At 46.3% G+C, this 24,666-nt stretch overlaps 1 long non-coding RNA gene across 1 annotated transcript; it reads right to left on the reverse strand.

Annotated features, from left to right (window-relative positions):
- Positions 1-9,325: 9,325 nt before the first annotated feature.
- LOC147102711 (uncharacterized) lies at positions 9,326-14,529 on the reverse strand. Its single transcript, XR_015073175.1, has 3 exons — positions 14,366-14,529; positions 10,203-10,362; positions 9,326-9,558 (listed from the first exon to the last, which is right to left on the reverse strand). It is a non-coding gene; the product is annotated as an uncharacterized LOC147102711 (long non-coding RNA).
- Positions 14,530-24,666: the final 10,137 nt, after the last annotated feature.

Genomic DNA, 24,666 nt, shown 5'->3' on the forward strand with positions numbered 1-24,666 from the left:
GGTAGCTTGTCTTGAGCTCCTATGTTTGTAACTGTTTACCTGTGTGATTCTAGTAAAGTACTTTTATTTAAGACTGCATACCTGCTTCTCGCCTCGTCTGTCTGCACTTGGGTCTAGAACCAGCCTCGCCCTGACTGCAAGACTGAGCCAGTATGGACCCAGCAGTGATGGAGGAATTTCGTTCTATTCTCTCCCATCAAGGTGCTTTCCTCGGCTGCCTTGAGCAACTTCTCCAAAGCATTCCGGACAAGGTAAATACGTGGACTCAGACCATTCAACACCCAGCCGCTGTGGCTTCTGCTCAGGATGTTCCTCCTCAGTCAGTTCCTTTGGGTACTACCCCACCGGTCGCCGACCTCCAGACTCACCGAGAGCCTCGCCTACCCGCGCCAGAGCGCTATGACGGTCATCCGGGCAAGTGTCGCGGCTTCTTGACCCAGTGCTTCCTAGTTTTTGAACTCCAACCCTCCATGTTCCTATCACCCCGCTCTAAGGTAGCGTTCATCATATCACTACTCTCGGGAAAAGCTCTCACCTGGGCTACCGCTATCTGGGAGCAGCAATCTTTCGTCTGCTCGGACATTCTCCTTTTCGCCGAAGAGATGAGCAAAGTCTTTGACCATCCTGTGAGTGGACGGGAGGCAGCTAAGAGACTTTTGAATCTCCGCCAGGGCAACTGCAGCATAGCCATTGAGTTCTGCACACTCGCTGTGGAAAGCCGCTGGAACACCGAGGCCCTTCTCTCCACGTTTCTTCATGGCCTTTCCGAATCTATCAAAGATGAACTGGCGTCCAGAGAGGTTCCGGAGGACCTTGACACGCTCATCTCCCTTGCCACCAGAGTGGATAACTGCCTCCGGGAGCATGGTAGAGAGAGGAGATTCACTACTTCCACAGAGGTGAGATCTTCCGGTGTTTCTAATCTGACCAAGAGTTTCCAAGTACCCCCGAGTCAACCTGTTAGCACCGAAGAGGAACCTATGCAACTCGGCTCTCCCAGTTTGAGAGACAGAGATTGAGAGAGGGGCGTTGTCTTTACTGTGGCCTGTCTGGCCATCTCAGAGCCACATGTCCTGAGCTTCAGGAAAAAGCCAGGAGGATTGGGAAAATACTGACAGATCAAATCCCTTCTCCTACCCCTTCTGTCTTCCAAACCCTGCTTCCCGCTCGTCTCTCTTGGGAGGGACAACAGTACAACCTCCAGGCGTTTGTTGACTCCGGGGCCACTGGCTGTTTTATCGATGCCACCCTTGTGCGCAGCCTGAAAATTCCTTTCTCCCGCCTTGACAAGCCTTTACAAGTCACCGCCCTCGACGGCAGGCCCCTTGGTTCTGGGCGCATTCATCATATCACTGGAGTATTACATGTCCAAGTAGGGGAGAGACATCAAGAGTTGCTGCAGTTTCACCTTATCGATTCACCTGAGCTCCCTCTCGTTCTTGGACATCCGTGGCTCTCTCTTCACAACCCTCACATTGACTGGACTACCGGGACTGTGCTGGAGTGGGGTCCTTCATGTCTAGCCAACTGTCTTAAGGCCTTCCCTAGTCTGCCCCATCCTTCCTCTCCCGAGCCAGCTGATCAGCTGGACCTTGCTCATGTGCCCCCTGAATATTCGGACCTCCATGCTGTGTTTAGTTAGAGGCGGTCCACTACACTCCCCCCACACCGGTCCTACGACTGTGCCATTGATCTCCTGCCTGGCACTAGCCCCCCTCGGGGTCGGCTCTACTCTCTCTCTGGCCCTGAGAATGCTTCCATGGAAGAATACATCAAGGAAGCCCTCGCTACAGGTTTCATTCGCCCGTCCACCTCCCCAGCGGGTGCTGGCTTCTTTTTTGTAAAGAAGAAGGATGGTGGTCTCAGGCCTTGCATAGACTATCGGAGGCTTAACAAAATTACCATTAAGAACCGCTATCCTCTCCCTTTGATGTCTTCAGCGTTTGAGCAGCTGCAGGGAGCTACCATCTTCTCCAAACTTGACCTCCGCAACGCGTACAACCTGGTCCGCATTAGGGAGGTGGATGAATGGAAGACTGCCTTTATCACCCCTAGCGGTCACTGGGAATACCTTGTCATGCCCTTTGGTCTCACTAACGCTCCTGCTGTCTTCCAAGCTCTGGTCAATGACGTGCTCCGGGACCTGCTGAACCAGTTCGTGTTTGTTTATTTGGATGACATTCTCATCTTCTCAAAGTCCCCCCAGCAGCATGTCCAACACGTCAGCCGGGTGCTGCAGAGGCTCTTGGAGAACTGTCTCTTTGTCAAATCCGAGAAATGTGAATTCCACGTCTCTAAGGTCACCTTCCTGGGCTACATCATCTCCTGTGGAAGCGTCCAGATGGATCATAGCAAGGTTCAAGCCGTCTTGAACTGGCCGCGTCCCACGTCGGTTAAGCAGGTTCAGCGGTTCCTGGGATTCGCCAACTTTTACAGACGCTTCATCCGCAACTTCAGCTCCCTTGCCGCCTCCCTCTTTGCATTGACCAAGGGCTCATCTTTACGGTTCAGTTGGTCTTCTGAAGCGGAACGGGCCTTCCAGGAGCTCAAACAATGCTTCACCTCTGCTCCCATTCTGGTACACCCTGACCCCACCCTGCCCTTTATCGTAGAGGTGGATGCCTCGGATATTGGAGTCGGGGCTGTCCTGTCCCAGCGCTCCCCTAAGGACCAAAAGCTACATCCCTGTGCCTTCTTTTCCCATCGCCTGAAGCCAGCAGAGAGTAACTACGATGTCGGCAACAGGGAGCTCTTGGCAGTTCAGTTGGCCTTGGAGGAGTGGAGACACTGGTTGGAGGGAGCAGAGCATCCTTTTGTCGTCTGGACCGACCATAAAAATCTGACATATATCCAGGACGCCAAGCACCTCAACCCTCGGCAGGCCAGGTGGGCTCTCTTTAATCGGTTCAACTTTCTCCTGTCTTACCGCCCAGGGTCTAAGAACCTCAAACCGGATGCCGTTTCTCGCCAGTTTGACCCCTCGGAAAAGGACCGGACCCCGGAACCTATCATCCCCAGTTCCTGCATTGTTGCTCCCGTCGCATGGGAGATTGAGACTGTGGTGCGAGGGGCCCAACGTCAGGAGGCTGACCCTGGAGGAGGCCCTCCTCATAGCCTTTATGTTCCCAGTCAGGTGCACGCCCAGGTCCTTCAATGGGGGCACTCTTCTCGATTGACTGGTCATCCTGGGATCCGTCAGACTCTCGAGTTCCTTAAGGGAAGGTTCTGGTGGCCCTCTATTGAAGCTGACACCCGGGCCTTTGTATCCGCTTGTCCCGTCTGTGCCAAGAACAAGACATCCCAACAACCTCCGCTTGGTCTCCTGCATCCCTTGCCCATCCCCAGCCGTCCCTGGTCTCATATCTCCCTGGATTTTATCACCGGGCTACCTCCGTCTGAGGGATTCACTACCATCCTAGTTGTGGTCGATCGCTTTTCCAAGGCTGCTCACTTTGTCCCTCTTGTCAAGCTTCCCTCTGCCAGAGAGACTGCCCAGCTGGTTGTCCAGCATGTCTTCCACCTCCATGGCTTGCCCCTGGATGTCGTCTCTGACCGTGGTCCCCAGTTCTCATCCAGGTTCTGGAAGGCTTTTTGTTCCCTCCTGGGCACTTCCGTCAGTCTCTCCTCTGGGTTCCACCCACAGTCTAACAGCCAGACTGAGAGAACCAACCAAGATCTGGAGACGGTGCTTTGTGTCCTCCAATCCTTCCACTTGGAGCAAGTATCTGGTCTGGGCGGAGTACGCGCACAATACCCTTCAGAGCTCCTCCACTGGCCTCTCACCTTTCGAATCTCAATATGGATTCCAACCGCCACTCTTCCCTGAACAGGAGAGGGAGGTAGGAGTCCCGGCTGCCCAGGGGTTCGTCCAACGCTACCGCCGTACCTGGAGGAGGGTCCGATCCGCCTTGCAGCTCGCTTCTTCTCGGCAGAAAGTGCAGGCTGACCGACACCGCCGCCCAGCTCCTCGGTTCCGGACCAGACAGAAGGTCTGGCTGTCTACCCGGAATCTTCCGCTCCATGTGGAGTCCCGCAAGTTGGCTCCCTGGTTCATCGGAACTTTTAGGATTTTGGAAAAAGTAAACCCTGTGGCCTACCGGCTTCTCCTTCCTCGGTCGATGAAGATACATCCCACGTTCCACGTCTCTCACCTCAAGCCGGTACTTAGCAGTCCCTTGGTTCCTGCTTCCAGACCTCCCCCCCGCCCCGCATGATTGACGGTCAGCAAGCCTACACTGTCCGTCACCTACTTGATAGTCGCTGGGTTAGGAGGAGCATTCAATACCTGGTCGACTGGGAGGGTTATGGTCCTGAAGAGCGTTCCTAGGTTCCGGCCCGGGACATTTTGGATCCTGAACTCATCAGGGATTTTCACCGTTGTCACCCTGATCATCCAGGAGGAACATCAGGAGCCATTCCTAGGGGAGGGGGTCCTCTGAGGGTGCCGGTTAGTTTCTTCAGTAACCCCTAGCTGGCACCTTCACTTGTTTTTTTCCCTTTGCTAATTGTTACTAGTTTCTCCTGCGTTTATTACTTAACTGCCTTTTATCAGGTTTATTGGTTTCACCTGTTTTTGCTTGTATTTAAGTTCTGTGGTTTCTTCCCTCTGTGCTCAGTCTTGACAAGCCGTTTGCCTAGTGGTAGCTTGTCTTGAGCTCCTATGTTTGTAACTGTTTACCTGTGTGATTCTAGTAAAGTATTTTTTATTTAAGACTGCATACCTGCTTCTCGCCTCGTCTGTCTGCAGTTGGGTCCAGAACCAGCCTCGCCCTGACAGAAACCAATTGTAGTGCTCCTAGGTGCTTCCCCGGTGGAGAAGGGGAAGTGAGGTGCCAGGTTGTTGTGTGTCTGTGGGAGCCTCTCAGCCCTCTACCTAGTTGTACTTCATCTTGAAATGGCCCTGCAACGGGTTGCACCACATCCACTGCTGCGGCTGCCTGGCCTTGACTGTGCGCTAGGCAATCAGCAGCAGATGTCCGTGGAGATTCCATTTGCTCCATGGTGGACTGAAAGTTCTGATAAGCGATTGTGCTTGACTGTCCAGATGTCCGTGGAGTTCCCACTTGCTCTATGGTGGACTGAAAGTTCTGATAAGCGATCGTGCTTGACTGTCCAGATGCAAATAGTGGCCTCTTCCACAGTAGCAGTCAGACCTTGTGGAAGAGAATTTCTAGAAGACAATCGTGCCCTGATACCAACCTCTTTTTATATGCAGGCCCTCTGAGGTCTGAATCCCTGCTTAGTGAGCTGGTCCTCTCATGAGAAAGTTGCTACTTCTACACTGCCATTGCCACATTCTCCTCCACACTCATAGGAACAGGAGGAGGCCATTTAGCCCCTCGAGCCTGTTCCGCCATTCAATGAGATCATGGTTGATCTGCGACCTAACTCCTTATACCCACCTTTGCCTCATATCCCTTAAAACCTTTGGTTAACAGAAATCTATCAATCTCAGATTTAAAATTAACAATTGATCTAGCATCAACTGCCATTTGCAGAAGAGAGTTCCAAACTTCTACCACCTTTTTTCTGTAAAAGTGTTTCATGCTCTGTGATTCGCCTCCTGAAATTGGCTCTCTCAATCTTGGGTGGATATACCTGTGCTCGTATTTGCAGCGGTGCAGAATGCTGTGAGGTGCAAGCTATTTATTTCTCTCTCGGAACAGTGGTAGCTTCTTGGGGGTTGCCTATTGAAACATAAGAGGAATGTGTGTGAGTCCGCTGGCTACAAAAGGCACCTTCAAATAAGATCTTGCGTTGATAAGTGTAACTGAGTGTGCAGATGGAGAAGTTACAAGATAGTGCTTGTCTTTGGTGCAGTCAACTAATGTTGAGATGTTGAAAGTCTCAATACCATGCACATAACACACAGGTGCCCATCCTGCATCCCAGAGCGGCCCCAAGTTTTAGGTTGACAATTTCAAACTTCGAGAATATACGGAAGGAAAAGTATGGTGGGGCATGATTTTCCTTTTCTCAAGCCCTATGTGTGCCAGTTTGTGGGGAGATAGGCAGAGGAAAAGGGGCAGGAAATCATAGCAAGCATTTCCTGGGCATACCTGGAGTGGGCAGGAAGCTCCAGCATGAAACAGGTGCCAGCATTCAAATTCAATGTGATTGATGTGGGAGTGATGTCACCATGCCTCCCACTTAATTTTACAGCATTCAGCCAGAAAAGAAGATCCCCAAAGAAACAGATCAGAAGATGTGTAAAGGGACAGCCAGCAGCCTCCTGGCACCACTGTGCGGCTGGATGTCATTTGTCTTCTGTTTCTGACAGCAACCAGCAGACCTCAAAAATGTCAATAATTTGTGCTGCTATAAGCCTTTAAGCCTGCAGCAGCACAAAATTTCCCTCTACCGATCTGGTGCAAGAGCTGATTCACAGGTGGTAGTCCCACTGGCACTCACTGGTCATTAAATCAGCTGAACCTGGAAGTGAGGCTAGGTTCAGTTGATGTCAAGTCAGGCACTTGCAAAGAGCTGGGAGGCGGGGGCATATGGGAGGAAAATTGGGGCCAGACATCCTACAATTGACTAATCTTGCAGAGAGAGCTGGATTCTTTGACTGAACCTCGAATTGTGACTGAAGACAATATCCCAAAGGGTTCTTGAAGAGCGCTCTCCATCTAGGTTTAGCAGTGAAATCACTTTTTTAGGGCACTTTGTAAAGTCTTGAGTAAGATCAGTTTTGAAAATACCTTTTGTGGGTGTTTTCTCTGGTCTCTGCTTTGTTATTGCAAATTTTGAAATAGTGTAAAGATTGTTAAAACTTATGGGCACTGTGCCATTGATCTTGTCTACATTGGTATTATTGGTATTGATTTAGTATCTTCACACTCTGTCTTTGGAGAAATAGTGTGGAGTAGTAGAAGAATTTGCAGGCTATTCAAACAGTCTGACAGGCCACAATGTGAAGGCTCTTTCCATGGCCGTAATCATCTTTATACCAGCCCATAGGGGGGTTAGTCCTATACGATGAGAGGGCTTTATGGGCTCCCACAGCCCATATGGTAAGGTGGGGTCATCCACACCCACCGGATGTTCAATGTAAACCCAGAATGCAGAGCTGGAGCTACGGTCTCCCTGCACCATCTGACTCGGAGGTGGGACTGCTACCACTAAGCCAAAGGCTCGCTCAGTGCTGTGATGGGAGGTATTAATAATAATTGATTTGAACTCTGATGGTTTATTAGTGCAATTTATATTAATGCTGGAAAAATGCTTCAACCTTTTGGCTTGCAGTACAAAAAATGAAACAATATGCCATCATTTGATGTTTATTGTGCTTGGAATTAAATACACTGACCATAGAAAAGATTTCCTATGTGTATTTAAACCCCAATAATCTGCTCATGTCAAATTCCTTTCTGGGAATTGTTGGCTATCAGGGCAAAGCTAATCCATAGCACAGTGCGCTGACTGTGTGTAATATTGCAAGGTCAGGTAAGTTGAATAATCAACATCGACTTTAAGCATTGCTTTGGCCTTGTATTGGCAATTAGCCTAATAAGGCATGCAGTGAATCTGGGTAGCAGCTCAAATGTAAAGGAGATGTGCCCACTTAAAGGTAAGTGGCTGAATAGGGGGGCACATATTGTTTCAATCTTTATAAAGGTTCAAAATGGATTTCAAGTATTTGTTAGCATTTGCCAAGTTTTGGAGGGGGGCGGGTGGCAAGAAGTGCCATGTAACATTAAGTGAAAGGAAGCCCAAACTGGAGGCACAAAGGCGAGTCTGTGTGAATTGATGTAGCAGCACGGCATCTGAACTCTTGTTTGATGGCTGGCAAAATGGACATGTGGCTTCATGAGGTGGGCGCAAGGAAGGATGCACTTTTGACCACTTCAGGGCTCCGTCCCTAGACAATAGCAGCACACTTTACCTGTCAGGAGGTGACTGCCAAGCTCAACAGCCTGTACAGTACATGGGTGCTGTCCACAATGCTCGGCAGCTTGGGACAAGTTCTGTGCTCTATTGATGTCTCCTTTCCACAGGGAAAGTGACGAACATATTGGGTCTTGCTAACGGCCTTTGTTACTTGTATGATTTATCTATGAAGAGCTAACTGATTTAGTACGTCACTGGTGGCAATTAGGTAGCATAAAAGTTATCTTCATTCCCATGGAAGAGCTGTCCCTGTGGTACACGCTATCTGTAGGAGATGACATAGCTATGTGTCAATGCACTTTGTGAGGTAAAGACATTGAAGATGTCCTTTGAGATGCTCAGGAAGGAATGCTTAGGCCAGTAAATGCAAGACCTGGGGTATTCACGGGTGCAGACATATGTTTCAATTGTCATCACGCCTGCATTTGGTGTCCCCTCATGAACTCACTTTCCTCATCTAAACCAGGAGGCACTGCTGTAAGGTCAATTGTAGCAGTAAGCAACAGTACTGTGGAAAGTCCTGCTGAAAATATTCTTACAATGCAAAAATGGCACCCTCTGCAGCAACACAAATTTAATGCAGGATGAAAAATACAAATAAATATCAATGCTTCTTCAAAAAAATATGATTTGTAGCAACTCAATGCACGGCGCATGCTTCGATCAATCACTAACAAATGATGTAAAGGGGGCCTGAAGCAGGTGATTTCATGTACAAAGGGCCCAGCGCTTGTTTCCGAGAAGGACCCTGGATGCCTTTGCAGGAGCTTTTACCAATTTGGCAGGTAGCGCACTTCCAGCATGGAATGTACACGTACATGCCATCCAGCATATTGGATGCTTAGGCGCCCATTTTATGCCTGTAAAATGGGCATGGCACTAATGAATTTCTAGGCCCTTGTGCCATGTGAAGCAGCACTAGTTAGAAATGATCCATTCGTGCCGGTATCATTGAATTGAGCATTTTTTTTAGGAAACTAAATGAAAGTCCAATAAACAACTGAGCACCTTGTCAACTGATCCATGGGGAGTTGTGCCAAGAAAGGCCTAAGCTGTTCTACCCCAAATACATCTCCGCGATGATATGTGATGATGGCATCAAGTTTCATATCAGAAATGTTACCCAAGGGTGAGCCAGATAAAATGTTAGATGGTGTCTGCAGCTCTGAAGTTGACTAATGATAAGGGCCTAAAATATTACTGTTTCCAGTAAGCTCCTCTTTGAGTTACCATCAGACAAAATAATGAACTGACTTAATTGATGTTTAAAGAACAATCCTTTTCATAACATCCTCAGTGATGCACTTTGAAGGGCATCTATTAACAAGACCCTATTCATTTGTTAGAAAACTGGAGGGAAAAAGGCATGTGAGAAGGAGTTATTGAACCAAAGTCAGTCAGACAGGTAGAGGCAGACACTGAAGTAAACTTGAAATGCATTTTACCAATGAACAATATCAGTAATTACAAGTCACACTTTCTTTAAAGCCATGCCAGAGAATAAGTTGAATGCATTGGGACAACATATGCTCAAGCAATTTGAGAGTCTGGGACATTTTGAAGTGTGAATCTTTATAGAAATATAAAAACAGTAAGTGGTCAATCTTCCAGCCGAATACTAAATGAAGCCCCCATCTGGCAGGTAGACACGATTCAACTTTCCGAGTCCTAATGGTGTATGAGGGAGAGAAAAAGTAATTGGTCGAGGCTTTGAAGTGTTGTAGTGTAGATTTTAGTATTACACTACAGGATGACCCACAGAACAACCTGCCTTTTAATGTTGCCCTGTTTGAGAAGAGGGAGCAATAGGTTTCATTCACATCCTTTATAAAATTGCGATCCGACCCGATGACACCTCCAAATAAAGGAAGATAATCCCTGTGCAACCCTGCCTAGTTAGCCACCTTCATAGGCACTGTCAACTTAACATCCTGAGGCATGGAAGACCACCGCCAATATGTGCCCTGATGCCAGCACGCCTACTGGGAGCAATTTTCCAAGCTCCACTGCTGGTGGAGAAGCTCATCCATCAAAAGTGCATACCAGGAAAGTACAGGCACTCTGCCCAAGTTTTCTGTCCATTAGATCTAATTGCTAAGTAATCAGGGGCAACACACACCAGTATCTCCAATATGCACTTTTGGCAGGCAAGGGTCCTCGCTCACAGTGTGAGTTAGGAAATCCTGCACACTGCTTTAAATGCACCAATACGGAAATCGTTGTCAAATTCTGAAAGAAAATTGTAATAATAAGAATATCTGCTGCAGGCGCTCTAGAATCTATTATCTTGATATTAACTTGATATAACTTACTGAGCTTGATGACTTTGTTCATCTGGCTCTGCATTTGTATTGTGCCATGTTCTGTGGCCTTGCCTTAATAGTGCACCAAATATTTTCTACATCCTGGCCAGTAGTTACTGGATAAGCTCCTTGGGTCACAGGTTTTGGAAGCGATGCATTATTGTAACTCCTGAGACAAGAACATTATTATCAATTAATTCAGAGGAAATACACTGGTTTTCCTTTGCACTTAATCTGCTGCCTCAAAGTGTTATATAAGTCAGACATGTTTTGAAAATACATTTACTTTAAAAACTTGACAAACTCACAGACCCTTGACCTCAATATCTGGGGGTCTCAATGTTCTATTCTCAACTCATTTTTCCATTGTGGTCAACCTGTGACCAAGAAAGAAATAGATTCACACTGCACAGTAAGATTAAAGGTCCTTCTCTCCCTACAAACACACACACATAATTCCAAAGCCACATCAAAATTACATCTTAAATATCAATTCAATGGCACAAAATGGTATTGTGCCAAGTAGAGTGTTTCCTGTCACAACTTATGTAAGTTAACAATGTGTTGCCACTTGGTGTAGCACAAAGAAGAAAAATAAATTCAGCCCCAATATCTGGATTACCTCGAGTTCGAGCTTAGTGTGTGTAAGCAACATAGTAAGGGAATGACTAACTGATGCAAAATAAAGCATAACATCTTATCTCTGCTATGAGACATAGGAACTTAAATTTTCAATTGGATAAGTTCTTCAAATTCATATTATAAATTTGTGTCTTATGACAAATTGTAAGAAGGTCATGTGTGAGATTTTGCTGTGAAAGTAACGGTGAGGGTAACAGTGCTCACCATTATTTATGCGTAAATTGGACGGCAACTTCAGGCATCTCTCTGCAGATGCGCAGTTAAATGTGAAAATCCAGATGTTGCTGTCCAAGATACGCTGCTCCTTCACAAGCTCCGCAAAAACAGCATCTCGCCACCCATTCAAATGGATTGAACAGTTCCTGTACTGATGTCGTCGATACAAATTAAACTCACCACAAACAGTTAGGGCTTGTCCTAAGTACCCTTTTAACCCTGTGGTAAGTATAATTAGTACCAAACATCTTCTCTGACACTGAAAATTAACTTTTATAAGTGTGGAGTTTCATTCCTTCAGTTTTTTTATTATTGTTGGAGATTTTTAAAAATGTAAATACATTTTTTTTTACTTTTCCTTTCTGTCTCTTTTCTCTCTCTTAATCCAATCTTTCTATCTCCCTCTATTTTTCTTTCTGTTCCTGATTTGACATGAATACACTATTCTGATTTACACTTCCTGGTTCAGGCTTTGCACTGCTCATTAATGATTCTTCAGTCTGATTGATTAAGGAGATACACAGTTGCTTTCCCTGTTCACACAGATCCCAGATGCCCTATAGAGGGTGCCGCGCTTTTTGGATGTCCCGCTGACAGCAACTTGCTGTGCAAAACCCCATGAAAGTCTATGGGCAAGTGCAAGTCTAACAAACTGCAGGTGCCATTCGTTCACCGCTCAGAGCAAAATCCAGCTCAATCAGTTGGATGCATAAATGTTATATTTCAACTTCAAATACTATGATTTAGGTACAGTATAGTACCACCTGTTTCACTTGTTTTTATTTAATTGTAAGAGAGATTGGTTGTCATTTATGCTGACAGTTTGACTTCATTGAAAATTTGGGAAGAATTTGGGAGGTGTCAGAAGGATGTCAGAAAATGACAATGGATGACAGTTTTGTCTTGGTGCAACAGTTAACACCTTGTTTGCACAATTGTGGGTTTACATCAGTAACTGAAGACAAGCCATTCTTCTTCCTCTCTTCATTCTTAGATATGCATCCTCCACAGCTTAGAATATAGGCTATCTCCATCGGTTCTGGGAAAGCAATACACTGAGCCTATACCGAAAGTTGTTGTTATAACATTGCATATAGGCAGTGCCACACGTGGTCTCCTATTTCCACACTGTTGAAAGCCCCAAGAGCTGTGCCATTACAGCAGTTTGTTTTGACCTGGTTAAACTGAAATGAATCACTTAACTTAATCTCCCCTTCCCGAACTCTGCAGGTGAGTGGATTATAATGCTTGGAGAAGTTATATAATTCAAAGAAAGAAGAAGACCAAATAATGTTGATAATCTATCTTTCTGATGACCGGTACATACCTGAAGCATCATAAAACCTGCCTTCTATCTTTCCTTTTCACCCACATCCTCCACACATGATAGGAGTATGCCAAAGTAGTACAAATTTGGGAGGGGAGGACCCTTTATATGAGTTATAGTACCGAATGTCAGGGCTAATTTTAAGTCTTTGTCATGTGCTGTAATTAAATCTGCGTATCAGTATTGCATACACTATCAATTGCAACATGAAGGAGAGATGCCCAGGAAGCAGCTATGGAACAGATGGAATGACCCTTAAACTTCTGTACTCTTTCTCTGCGAGATGTCTGCACTACACATTTGGTTATTTGCTACTTGATTACCAGTTTGCCATGAGTCCTTGCACCATAGAAAAAGAATAGTTGCTGAGACTGCTTAAATTACTTTGTGCAAGAGGCATAATGTCCCAGGGCTTTACACAGTGAAAATGATATTCCAGATATGACTTCTGTAGCAGTAGGTAAAATAACAATTTCTTGACTCAAATGAAACTGGGAAGTGAGCTTAGGTAACAAGTTATTAAGAACCACCCTGTCAGAATGCCAAATTAAATATGTCACATCCACAATAAGGGCTGCATTGCACTTCAATGTCATTCTTGAACGTGAAATGTTTTCAGATATTTCTGAGAGATGTGATAAGGCGCTGTACAGATCCAAGTCTTTTTTTCAAGAAGCTGCTGTTGTCTGCTTTTTGGGCTTCTGAAAAAAAACCTCTCCTCAAATAACTTCACCCACCCAGCCCCAGATGATAATCATCATGCAGCAAGGAGATCCTACTTCCTCATCAATCCCACTTCTTCGGATGACTGCACACAGCTCAGCGCACCTAAACATTCCTGTTTGCACAGACATAACAAAGGCAAAGAGAAAACAACCCTGGAACAGATTCTGAAGACTCATTATTGTGGGAACTACCAACATTTCACTATTTAGCTCAATCAAAAGTAGATCAATGAAAATCTACATTTGAAAACTCCATAGTCACGTGTCACTGCGTAAATCTCACTTGCGAGACAGATTTTCCTGAATTCACTCACACCTGCTACACTTGTGAATTGTAGGTCTTTTACACCTGTTCAATAAACTAACGCCACAATAGCCTCTGAACTTTACAATAGAATATTGTTGTTCACTAAAGGATGACTAGTAAGAAAGTTGAAGTGTTTAGTTGTAGTTTATTTAAAGGATTAAGGGCTAAAGATTTGGGGACTTTACGCAACCTATTACTGTAAAAAAAAATCACAAAATGAGGGCAGACGCCGCTCTTTCACCAGCCGGTGGCACGTCCCACCGTGCCATTTTCCCAGGCCCGGCAGCACTGCCAGTAAAATGCATCACCCTGCAAAGTAAAATGGGGGAGCGGTGATGTCAGTCAGCATGCAACGCCGCCTTAACGTCACCACGGCGAACTTGGACCTTTGCGCTGAGTCCTAAGTTTGCAATGTAAACCCACCGTGCAGCAGACTGACAGAGGTGCTGTCAGCACCTCTCAAAGGGACACACAGGTAAGTTTGCATTTAACCTTTTGGACTGGGTCTTTTGATTTTACTGAAGTAGTGGCTTGCTGCAATAGATGTTAAAAGTTTTTTGTGTGTGTGGCCAGCGCTGCTGGATGCTTGCAAGGTCTTGGATAGTAAAGGAAGGCCTCTGAGAAGTCAGAAATTCTGCAAATACACAGCAGGTCAGGCAACATCAGTGGAGAGAGAAACAGAGTTCACATCTTAGGTCGAGATGCTGCCTGACCAACTGAGTATTTCCAGCATTTTATGTTGTAATTTCAAATTTCCAGCATCTGCTGGCAGAGGGAAGAGGAAGACACAGAAGAGGAAGGAACCAAGGAGGAGGAAGCAGAAGAGGGGGAACCAGAAGGAAGAATGCAACCCAGACAGCCCCTTCTGGCCAGGATATCCGGGATGGAATCATCCGCCTGTAGTCCCGGTAACCACAACCCCAATTCTCCTTTCAACATTTGTCCCACATCTTACCTTCCCTCTGTTATTGGCCATCACAGTGTCCTCTTGGCCATGATGCTGAAATAAAAACCACCACAAAGTAAAATTTCTAATCCACCTATATATGTCTATCCATCCAATATGACATCAAGAAATCAACTCATCACCCTTATGCATTTTCTTAGTGACTGTGTTGTGTGTGCCTTTGCCTATCCTACTGATGTCATGCAGTGTTACCCCAGTGGCTGCAGCATGGCTGGTGGAAGGCTGCTGACTTTCAGTAGGAGACACTGCAAATGGCCTTGCTGGTCAACCTTAAGTAGCTGATGGTTGGGAGTGTCAAATCAATCTTCTTCTTTACTCTCCTCTCCCTCTTCTTGGCCAACCACTGGCTGGGCAGGCTGCATTTCTTGGGTGTGTGAAATGAGGAAGGCACAAAGGTGGAGTTGTGGTGAGGGGAGGGTGGGAAAGCAAAAGGTGCATGCCAGAAGGAGGGTAACATACGAGGATACCAGCATCCTGTATCCTTTCAGCCCTGCCGCTGGCCAAGGGTGGCCAGCACTGTCTCCTCCAAGGGGGTGAGGTGAGACTAGGAATGGGAGATGTGCCTCCTGATTGGTACAGATTGTTGGTAGGTGAGTGATTGGGGCAGGGAGTCGTGCATTGCACAGTGTGTGAGGCTAGTGGTGCAGTTGGTAGGTGACGGCTTTTGCAGGTGCATTCACTGACCTTGACCAGTGGTTTGAGGTCATGAAGTTTCTTACATTAATGATTTAGATTTGAATGTAGGAGGTATGATCAGTAAGTTCGCAGATGACACGAAAATTGGTGGAGTGGTAAATAGCGATGAGGGAAGCCTCGGGCTACAGGACGATATAGACAGGTTGGTCAGATGGGCAGAACAGTGGCAAATGGAATTTAACCCTGAAAAAGTGTGAGGTGATGCATTTTGGGAGGACTAACAAGGCAAGGGAATACACAATGAATGGTAGGATCCTATGAAGGACAGAGGATCAGAGGGACCTTGGTGTGTATGTACATAGATCCCTGAAGGCAGCAGGACAGGTAGATAAGGTGGTTAAAAAGGCATATGGGATACTTGCCTTCATTAACCGAGGCATAGAATATAAGAGCAGGGAGGTTATGATGGAGCTGTACAAAACGCTAGCTAGGACACGGCTGGAATACTGTGTGCAGTTCTGGTCGCCGCACTATAGGAAGGATGTGATTGCATTGGAGAGGGTGCAGAAGAGATTCACCAGGATGTTACCTGGGCTGGAGCGCTTCAGCTATGAAGAGAGACTGGACAGGCTGGGGTTGTTTTCCTTAAAGCAGAGAAGGCTGAGGAGGGACCTGATTGAGGTGTACAAAATTATGAGGAGCATAGATAGGGTAGATAGAAAGGGACTTTTCCCCTTAGTAGAGGGGTCAATAATCAGGGGGCATAGTTTCAAGGTAAGGGGCAGGAGGTTTAGACGGGATTTGAGGAGAAACTTTTTCACCCAGAGGGTGGTTGGAATCTGGAACTCGCTGCCTGAAAGGGTGGTAGAGGCAGGAACCCTCACAACATTCAAGAAGCATTTAGATGAGCACTTGAAATGCCATAGCATACAAGGCTACGGACCAAGTGCTGGAAAATGGGATTGCTGAGCTATTTGTGTTAGTGCTGAAGCACATTTCCCATTTTTTGAGGTTCGGAAGGGAATTCAGCTTTAAGTGCTGAAGACTCCCATTTGGGACTTTTTTTTTTTGAAAGGTAGTAAAGGCTGAAAACCACATTTTTCACTGCATTTTAATTTGTATTCGTTCTGAATGCATTGCCCCTTTAATTCATAGCCCTTTTAATTGCCCACAATTTCTTGCAAACTCCACAGCCTCGCTCCCAGAGGTTTTAAGAAGCTGGAATGCCACTCCTGACGGGAACTTCAGGTCGAATACCTCCACCAACGCCACCAGGAGGGTGTTACACAGTAAGTTAGCGCTGCGCTACAAATCTCCAGCCCCCAGAGGGAATTTTTGCCCAGTAACTGTGGCCATTTTCAGCAGACATAAACCTGAGGCCATGGTGACATCCGCAGGTTTCTGTCGTTGTCCAATTTCTCGGCCATAATCTCAAACCCTGCAGGAGGTTTCTTTCATGAAGTCTCCAATGTGTTTGCAATTCCCTTGCATGCAGGCGGTGAAAAGTCAGACCTGAATGTATGATTGATATATAAGTTTTATAGGGGAAGAAATCCAAGTTCAGTAGATCTGACACTAGCTCATAGTTTATTCCAACCCCACCAGCCAACTTACAATGGACTTGACTTTTTGGTCCACCACCACACTTGACTTTGAGCCTAGTTTCTGCACACATTGAATCATTTTCTTCAGATCCATAATTCTATGAATCAATAAGTGAAGAATGTGTAACAGTTCAAGTCAAATTTGAGAATATTCAATAATAAGTGAGAATAAAAACATTTATGACAGATTTAATAAGTTATTAATGGCAAAGATGCGAAGTACCAGAACCTTGATGTAAAGTGGTAAGCAACAAACTTAAACAAGAATATGGTGAAAGAATCAGATAAAATACAAAAATACAAATATTGTAACTTGCTTTGGCACAGCTCAAAATATTCTTCTAAGATAAATTGGCACTTTCTACCTCACACACACGCTTTACAGGGAATGGAACTGTCTTTCTTCAGTTTTGGTGGTCTATCTTAAAGCCAAATTCTTCTTGATTATGTTATGTTCAAATTCTTCAATGCACTAAAGTTCCTGTACACGTTACACCCTGTTGGTTATAAATCTGTTGTCACTGTATTCCACAAATACATATTAACATAAGAAAAAACACAAATAAATGCTACCAGTGATCCAACACTGAAGTGATCGAAGAAGCCATAGCTCTCATTATCCCGATTGGCCATAATGTGTAGCACTAAATAATTAATTACAGTGTTGTTGCTTTATAGAGTTGCCAATGTTTTGTCTTATAATTCTGTCCTTTTTAAAAATATTTTTTTTCAGAAACATTCTGGAAACATTTTTTATTTTTAACTTTGTTTTCTTGGTTCAATCAATTGAATCTCTCCAAACTTATTCAGTTTAATAGACAGAAATAGTTTTGATCGACACCATCTCCCATTGAAGCATTTAAAATAAAAGAAAAAAAGGTAAGCAAGACATTATATATTAATAAATAAAAATCAGTGCATTGCTATATAACTGAGAATGAATATTGAACACAATGTTAGAATTTGGGGTACAAGTTTGTTCTCTTTCTCTTCTGCAACCCCCACCCCCATCCTTAATGTACAAATGTTACCTGTCAACAACAACAACTTGCATTTATATAGCGCCTTTAACATAGTAAAATGTCTCAAGGTGCTTCACAGGAGTATTACAAGACAAAAACTTTGACACCGAGCCACATAAGGAGAAATTAGGGCAGGCTTGGTCAAAGAGGTAGGTTTTAAAGAGCATCTTAAAGGAGGAAAGAGAGGTAGCGAGGCAGAGCGGTTTAGGCAGGGAATTCCAGAGCTTAGGGCCTAGGCAACAGAAGGCACGGCCACCAATGGTTGAGCGATTCTAATCAGGGATGCTCAAGAGGGCAGAATTGGAGGAGCACAGATATTTCGGGGGGGAGTTATGGAGCTGAAGGAGATTACAGAGATAGGGAGGGGCGAGGCCATGGAAGGATTTGAAAATAAGGATGAGAATTTTGAAATCGAGGCGCTGCTTAACCGGGAGCTAATGTAAGTCAGCAAGCACAGGGGTAATACGTGAACAGGACTTGGTGCGAGTTAGGACACGGGCAGCCGAGTTTTGGATCACCTCAAGTTTACGTAGGGTAGAATGTGGGAGACCAGCCAGGAGTACCCTGGAATAGTCAAGTCTAGAGGTAACACAGGCATGGATGAGGGTTTCAGCAGTGCATGAGCTGAGGCAAGGGCGGAGACGGGCGATGTTACACAGGCGGTAATAGACGGCCTTTGTTATGCTGCGGATATGTGCTCGGAAGCTCATTTCAGGTCAAATATGACACCAAGGTTGCAAACTGTGTGGTTCAGCCTCAGGCAGAACAGGGGACCCCAGGTGCAATGCTGGAGGAGCCTTAGCTTTTGCCCTTGTCCAACAGGTATGAGGTTCTTGCTGCCTGTGTGGATGAGGGAAAAGCCTGCAGGATGGATGAGCAAGCTGACCATGGCACCATGGTGCAGGAGGCCATTCAAGTGGGGGGAGTGAAAGGGAATGTAGTTGTGGTAGGGGACAGTATAGCCAGGGGTGTAGATACTTTTCTCTGCAGCCCCGACCGAGAGTTCCGAAGGTTGTGTTGCCTGCCCGGTGCCAGGGTTAAAGACATCCCCTCATGGCTGGAGAAGAACTTGGAGTGGGAGAGGGAGGATCCAGTTGTGGTCCATGTAGGAACCAACGACATAGGTAGAACTAGGAATGAGGTTCTGCTGAGGGAGTTTGAGGAGCTAGGGCCCAAATTAAAAAGCAGAACCTCAAAGGTAATAATCTCTGGATTGTTACCTGAGCCAAGCACAAATTGGCAAAGGGACAAACAGATTAGAGGTTTAAATGCATGGCTCAAAGAGTGGTGTGGGAGGAAGGGGTTTCAGTTCATGGGGCACTGGCACCAGTACTGGGGAAAGAGGGACCTGTTCCGTTGAGACGGGCTCCACTTAAACCGGGCTGGGACCAGTCCTGGCGAACCGAATAACTAGGGTAGTAGACAGGGCTTTAAACTAATGAAGGCGGTGGGGCGGGGGGAGGATTCAGGAAAGGGCAAATTTAAAAGCAGCAAGAGAAATGTTAAGGCTCTAGAGCAGAGCAGAGTTTTGGGTAAAAAATAAGCAGAGTGGGTCAGGAAGGGACAGAGAGAGTAACAAAGGTAATAAGGCATTAGTGAATAAGGTGACATCAGGGAAAAATAGAAATAAGTCAAAGCTGAAGGCAATATATATGAATGCTCGAAGCATTTGCAACAAAATAGATGAATTAATAGTGCAGATTGAAATGAACAGATTTGATCTAATAGCCATAACAGCGACGTGGTTGCAAAGTGTCCAAGGTTGGGAACTAAATATTCCAGGGTACTTAACTTTTAGAAGAGATAGGCAAAATGGAAAAGGAGGAGGGGTAGTCCTGATAATAAAGGATGGGATAAAGACAATAGATAGAAAGGATCTTAGCTCCAAAAATCAAGAAGTAGAATCAGTTTGGGTGGAGCTAAGAAACAGCAAGGGGCAGAAAACATTGGTGGGTGTTGTTTATAGGCCCCCAAACAGTAGTTGTAATGTAGGGCAGAGTATAAATCAGGAACCAAATCTGCAGTAATAGTGTGGAGGACGAATTCATGGAATGTATACAAGATAGTTTTCTAGATCAGTATGTTGAGGAACCAACTAGGGAACAGGCTATTTCAGATCAGGTATTGTGCAATGAGAAAGGGTTAATTAATAACCTTGTAGTAAAGGGGCCCTTAGGGAAGAAGGACCATAATATGATAGAATTTTATATTGAGTTTGAAATTGATTTAGTTAAATCCAAAACTAGGGTCTTAAATCTAAACAAAGCAAACTATGTAGGTATGAGGGGCGAGTTGGCTACGGTAGATTGGGAAACTACATTAAAAGGTTTGACAGTAGACAAGCAATGGCTAGCATTTAAAGAATTAATACATAATTTACAATAAATATACATTCCTTTAAGGCATAAAAACCCCACAGTAAAAATGGTCCAACCGTGTCTAACATGAGAAGTTAAAGACAGTATTAGATCAAAGGAAGAGGCTTATAATGTTGCCAAAAAGAGTAGTAAGCCTAAGGATTGGGAGGATTTTAGAATTCAGCAAAGGATGACCAAGAAATTGATAAAGAAAGGGAAAATACAATATGAGAGTAAACTAGCGAGAGACATAAAAACAGACTGTAAAAGCTTCTACAGGTATGTAAAAATGAAAAGATTAGTGAATGTAAACGTGGGTCCCTTACAGGCTGAGACAGGATAAATTATAAATGGGGAATAAGGAAATGGCAGAGAAATTAAACAAATACTTTGGCCACGAATTTAATTGCACAGAGAGGGCGGGTTTAGAGGCGGGACCACTGTCAAAATCGCAAAGATTGACAGTGGGTAGGGAGCCCGCTGTCACCCCACCTCCATGCGAGTCTCCCAGGTGTCGGGTCTGTCAGCGCAGAACTGACCTGACACCCAGTGGCGGGGAGACAATTCAGCTACTTAAATGGCTTGTTAAGAGCCAATTTCAGAGTATTTTGAGGCTTACTTCTAATTTTACCTTCTCCCCCACTGGTTACCCGCTGTTCAGGGAACTTGCCAGCTCAACCTGGCGTGTTGTGAGTCTGCTCTGATGTTTGTGAAAAGCTGACAGCTGCAGAAGTGGTGTCAAGGATGCCATGTTGCAGATGGTGAGTTTCAGAGCACAGAAAATGTTGGTTACTGCATTTTTAATACATATACAGATTTCTTTAGCTTACAAGTTTTTAGATCCAACTGTGTCCAGTGCCACCTCATTGGGATAACCCCTCTCACCAGTGACAGATCGTTTCTGTCATCTCACCTGCAGCTGCCATCTATTCCAGCAACATCAGAGCCAATGAAACAATTAGACCTTGGTCTTCCGAATCCTCCCACAATCATCCCCAACACCAACATCACCAAACTCATCACCAACCTTCTCCGCCATCACCTGATGCTGCACTGGACACAGGGCATCAGCCCCTGATAAAATTGCTGGCTGGGAGGCCAGTGATGGCATCACCATGGCCAGACATTCTTCACTTGATGCTGTAAACCCTGGCTGCCACATGATGCACCAGGTTGACACCATCCCACACCAGCACCGTGAAGCATCCCTTTAATGTCCAAGCCATTCCATGCACTCATCACTATAGCGGAGGGGGGGGGGGGGTGGGGGGAGTTATGACTGAACAATCACTGGGACTCAGTAAGACACTTCTCAAGGTTTGCTCAGATCTGTCCAATAAGGGGCACTTTTTGAAAAAGAGATTTCACTGCATGACAACACATTACCAGAAACTTCACATGGAAATTGGCTAAACCTCTCAAGTGCCCACCCTTGTGTGTTGTTAGTTGGTATGCTTGCAGTAGGATGAGGGTGAGTATGAGGGGTAGGCTAGTGAGATGGGGAAGTGATAAAGTAGATCGAGAGGGTTGGGTGGGGGTGCAAGGTAAGTTGGTGTTCTGGGGAGAACCTCCCTGCATGCTGTGACTCCCTGCATAAGCATACGCAGGGAGTCATTGGAGAGCCTGGGTGCTAGTGTTCAACTTTGTGCAGTGATTGTCAGTGTTTGCAGCACCTCAATGCTGTCAAACACTGACAGAACAACTGTCAAACTCCATTTGGATGTGGTCCCTTTAAGGAAACCGGCTGATGACGCATCATCAAATGACGTCATCAGACCCGCTTCCTGTTAATTGGCCGGTAAGCCCGCAGGGCAGGCTTAACAAGGCCAATCAAGGGAAAATCACGTCAGCAGAGCAGATGCAGATAGGAGCGGGACCGGAACCCAGAAACCAGCAGTTCCACCCTATCCCACCTCCTCCATTAATTTGCAGCCTTTGTGTCTGTTTTCACGGAAGAAGACACAAAAACCTCCCGGAAATAGTGGAGAACCAAAGGTCTAGCGAGAATGAGGAACTGAAAGAAATTAGTATTAGTTAAAAAATAATACTGGAGAAATTAATGGGACTGAAAGCCAATAAATCTACTGGACCTGATGGCCTAAATCCTAGGGTTTTGAAAGAAGTGGCAATAGAGATAGTGGATGCATTGGTTGTCATTTTCCAAAATTCCATAGATTCTAGAACAGTTCCCGTGGATTGGAAGGTGGCAAATGTAACCCCACTATTTAAGAAAGGAGGGAGAGAGAAAATGGGGAACTACAGACCAGTTAGCCTGACATCAGTAGTTGAGAAAATGCTAGCATCTATTATTAAGGACGTGGTAACAGGGCACTTGGAAAATAATAATACGATTGGGCAGAGTCAACATGGTTTTATGAAAGGGAAATCGTGTTTAACAAATCTGATAGAGTTTTTTGAGGTTGTAACTAGCAGAATAGATAAGGGGGAACCAGTGGATGTGGTGTATTTTGATTTTCAGAAGGCATTCGATAAGGTGCCTTACAAGAGGTTATTAAACAATGGGATTGAGGGTAATGTATTAGCATGGATTGAGGATTGCTTATTGGACAGAAAACAGAGAGTAGGAATAAACGGGTTATAGCGGTACCACCGAGTGTCCCTTACTTATCGGACATAATTCCCTTTAACGCGATGACGCGGGCGAACGCGATGACGCGGGCAAACGCGATGACGCGGGTAAACGCGAGCCGGCCCAGCTCGGCCTCCTGCTCCCGCGACGGCCGCCGGCCCAGCTCGGCCTCCCGCTCCCGCGACTTCGGCCGCCGGCCCAGCTCGGCCTCCCGCTCCCGCGACTTCGGCCAGCTGCAGTGCCGGGTGCCAGGTAAACGCAATGACGTCACATCGTAAGTCACGTGACCGACCCAAGCGCGGGTAAATGCGATGACGTCATCACGCAAGTCACGAGACTACCCAAGCGCGGGAAGAACGCGATGACGTCATCACGCAATCCACGGGACTGCCTACTCAGTCCTTGTGGCGTCTCCATCTGGTGAAGACCTATTTTATGGCTCTCCTGTACCTAGCTCTGCAACCTGTTTGAATTCCTCTGTTCCTGCATTAAAAACCTTTTAGATTGTTCTCCTGGAGTCGAACTCGATTATTAAGTAGGAATTCGTCCAATACCTACATCGGTGACCACGAATACCTACATCGGTGACCACGTCTCCGTGAACGTTTTTTACGGAAGCAGCGCAGAGCCTGAACCCCTTCTCTGTGAACATTTTCACAGGAGAAGAGCACGACGAACATCATCCAGCGAACAACAATCGACGAACACCAATTCCTACAATTGGTGACCAACGACGTGAGGACGGGAGCTCATCAATACCTACATTGGTGATCCCATTTTTCGTGAACATTTTTCACGAAAGCAGCGCAGCCGGACCCCAATTTTTCGTGAACGTCTTTCACGAAAGAAGCACGCCTGGAAGCTAGAGCCGTTTCGCTCAGCTACCGCAACACTGGGAGCAACAACCGCCCTCGTGCTTTATCCTGGTAGAAGCCCCGTTCGCCTTGTGCAACATCGATACGGCGCAGACCACGTACCTGTATACGGTCTCCGTTTTCGACAGCTCTACCGACTTTCGGAGCGTCAGCCTCTTCAACAACCCCACGGCAGAACAGCGCGGGTACAGCACGTTTACGGGCTCACAGGATTGGAGTGCGCCCCGGCGGAGAGGCCACGAGGACTCAGTCCTCGCAAACCACCCCTCGCAACCCACGAGGACTCGCCCCTCGCAACCCACGAGGACTCGCCCCTCGCAACCCACGAGGACTCGCCCCTCGCAACCCACGAGGGCCCATCCCCCGCCAACACCGCACCAGCCCGTCAGCCTGCTGGTCTGTCTTTTCTACCACGCTTTTCGGCACAACGGCGAAGCGTTGCCGCCCTCCCGGCAGTTTTCCCCCTACCGAAATCAACAACAACTAGAAGCGTTGCCGCCCTCCCGGCAGTTTTTCCCCCTACCGCAATCAACAACAACTAGAAGCGTTGCCACCCTTTCTACAGTTTTCCCCTCAACAAAAGCAAACATCTACTGACACAGCGACCATCGAGGACGGGTCCAACGGGCATCCCGCGGCCGCGATCGGCCACGCGAAAATTGCTGTCATCACCGATCACTGATCAACGCAGCAACGGTTCACTCTCTTCTGTGTTACCATAGTAGCACTACGGCACGCACCACTCCGTGCATTCCCGACTACCGGAGAGTTCGCTCGCCTGTTGGCGAGTTCACCGACCTGCCCAGACCCGCGTTTTTTTCCTCCTGGATCACCCGTTCGGCATTCCTGCAGATCTAATCAGATGTAGGAGGGGTTCTAAATGAATTTTTTGCATCTGTTTCCACTATGGAGAAGGGCGATGTAGACATAGAAATAGGGCGGGGGGACTGTGATATGCTCGAACATATTCACATCGAGAGGGAGGAGGTATTGGCGGTTTTAGCTGGCCTAAAAATGGATAAATCCCCAGGCCCGGATGAAATGTATCCCAGGCTGCTGTGTGAGGCAAAGGAAGAGGTTGCGGGGGCTCTAACACATATATTCAGGACCTCTCTGGCCACAGGGGATGTGCCAGAGGACTGGAGAACCGCTAATGTAGTACCATTATTCAAGAAGGGAAGTAGGGAAAAACCGGGGAACTACAG

This window comes from Somniosus microcephalus, chromosome 21 (genome assembly GCF_052327205.1).
Source record: "Somniosus microcephalus isolate GS21.2 chromosome 21, FLI_Smic_1.0, whole genome shotgun sequence".
Classification (NCBI taxonomy): domain Eukaryota; kingdom Metazoa; phylum Chordata; class Chondrichthyes; order Squaliformes; family Somniosidae; genus Somniosus; species Somniosus microcephalus.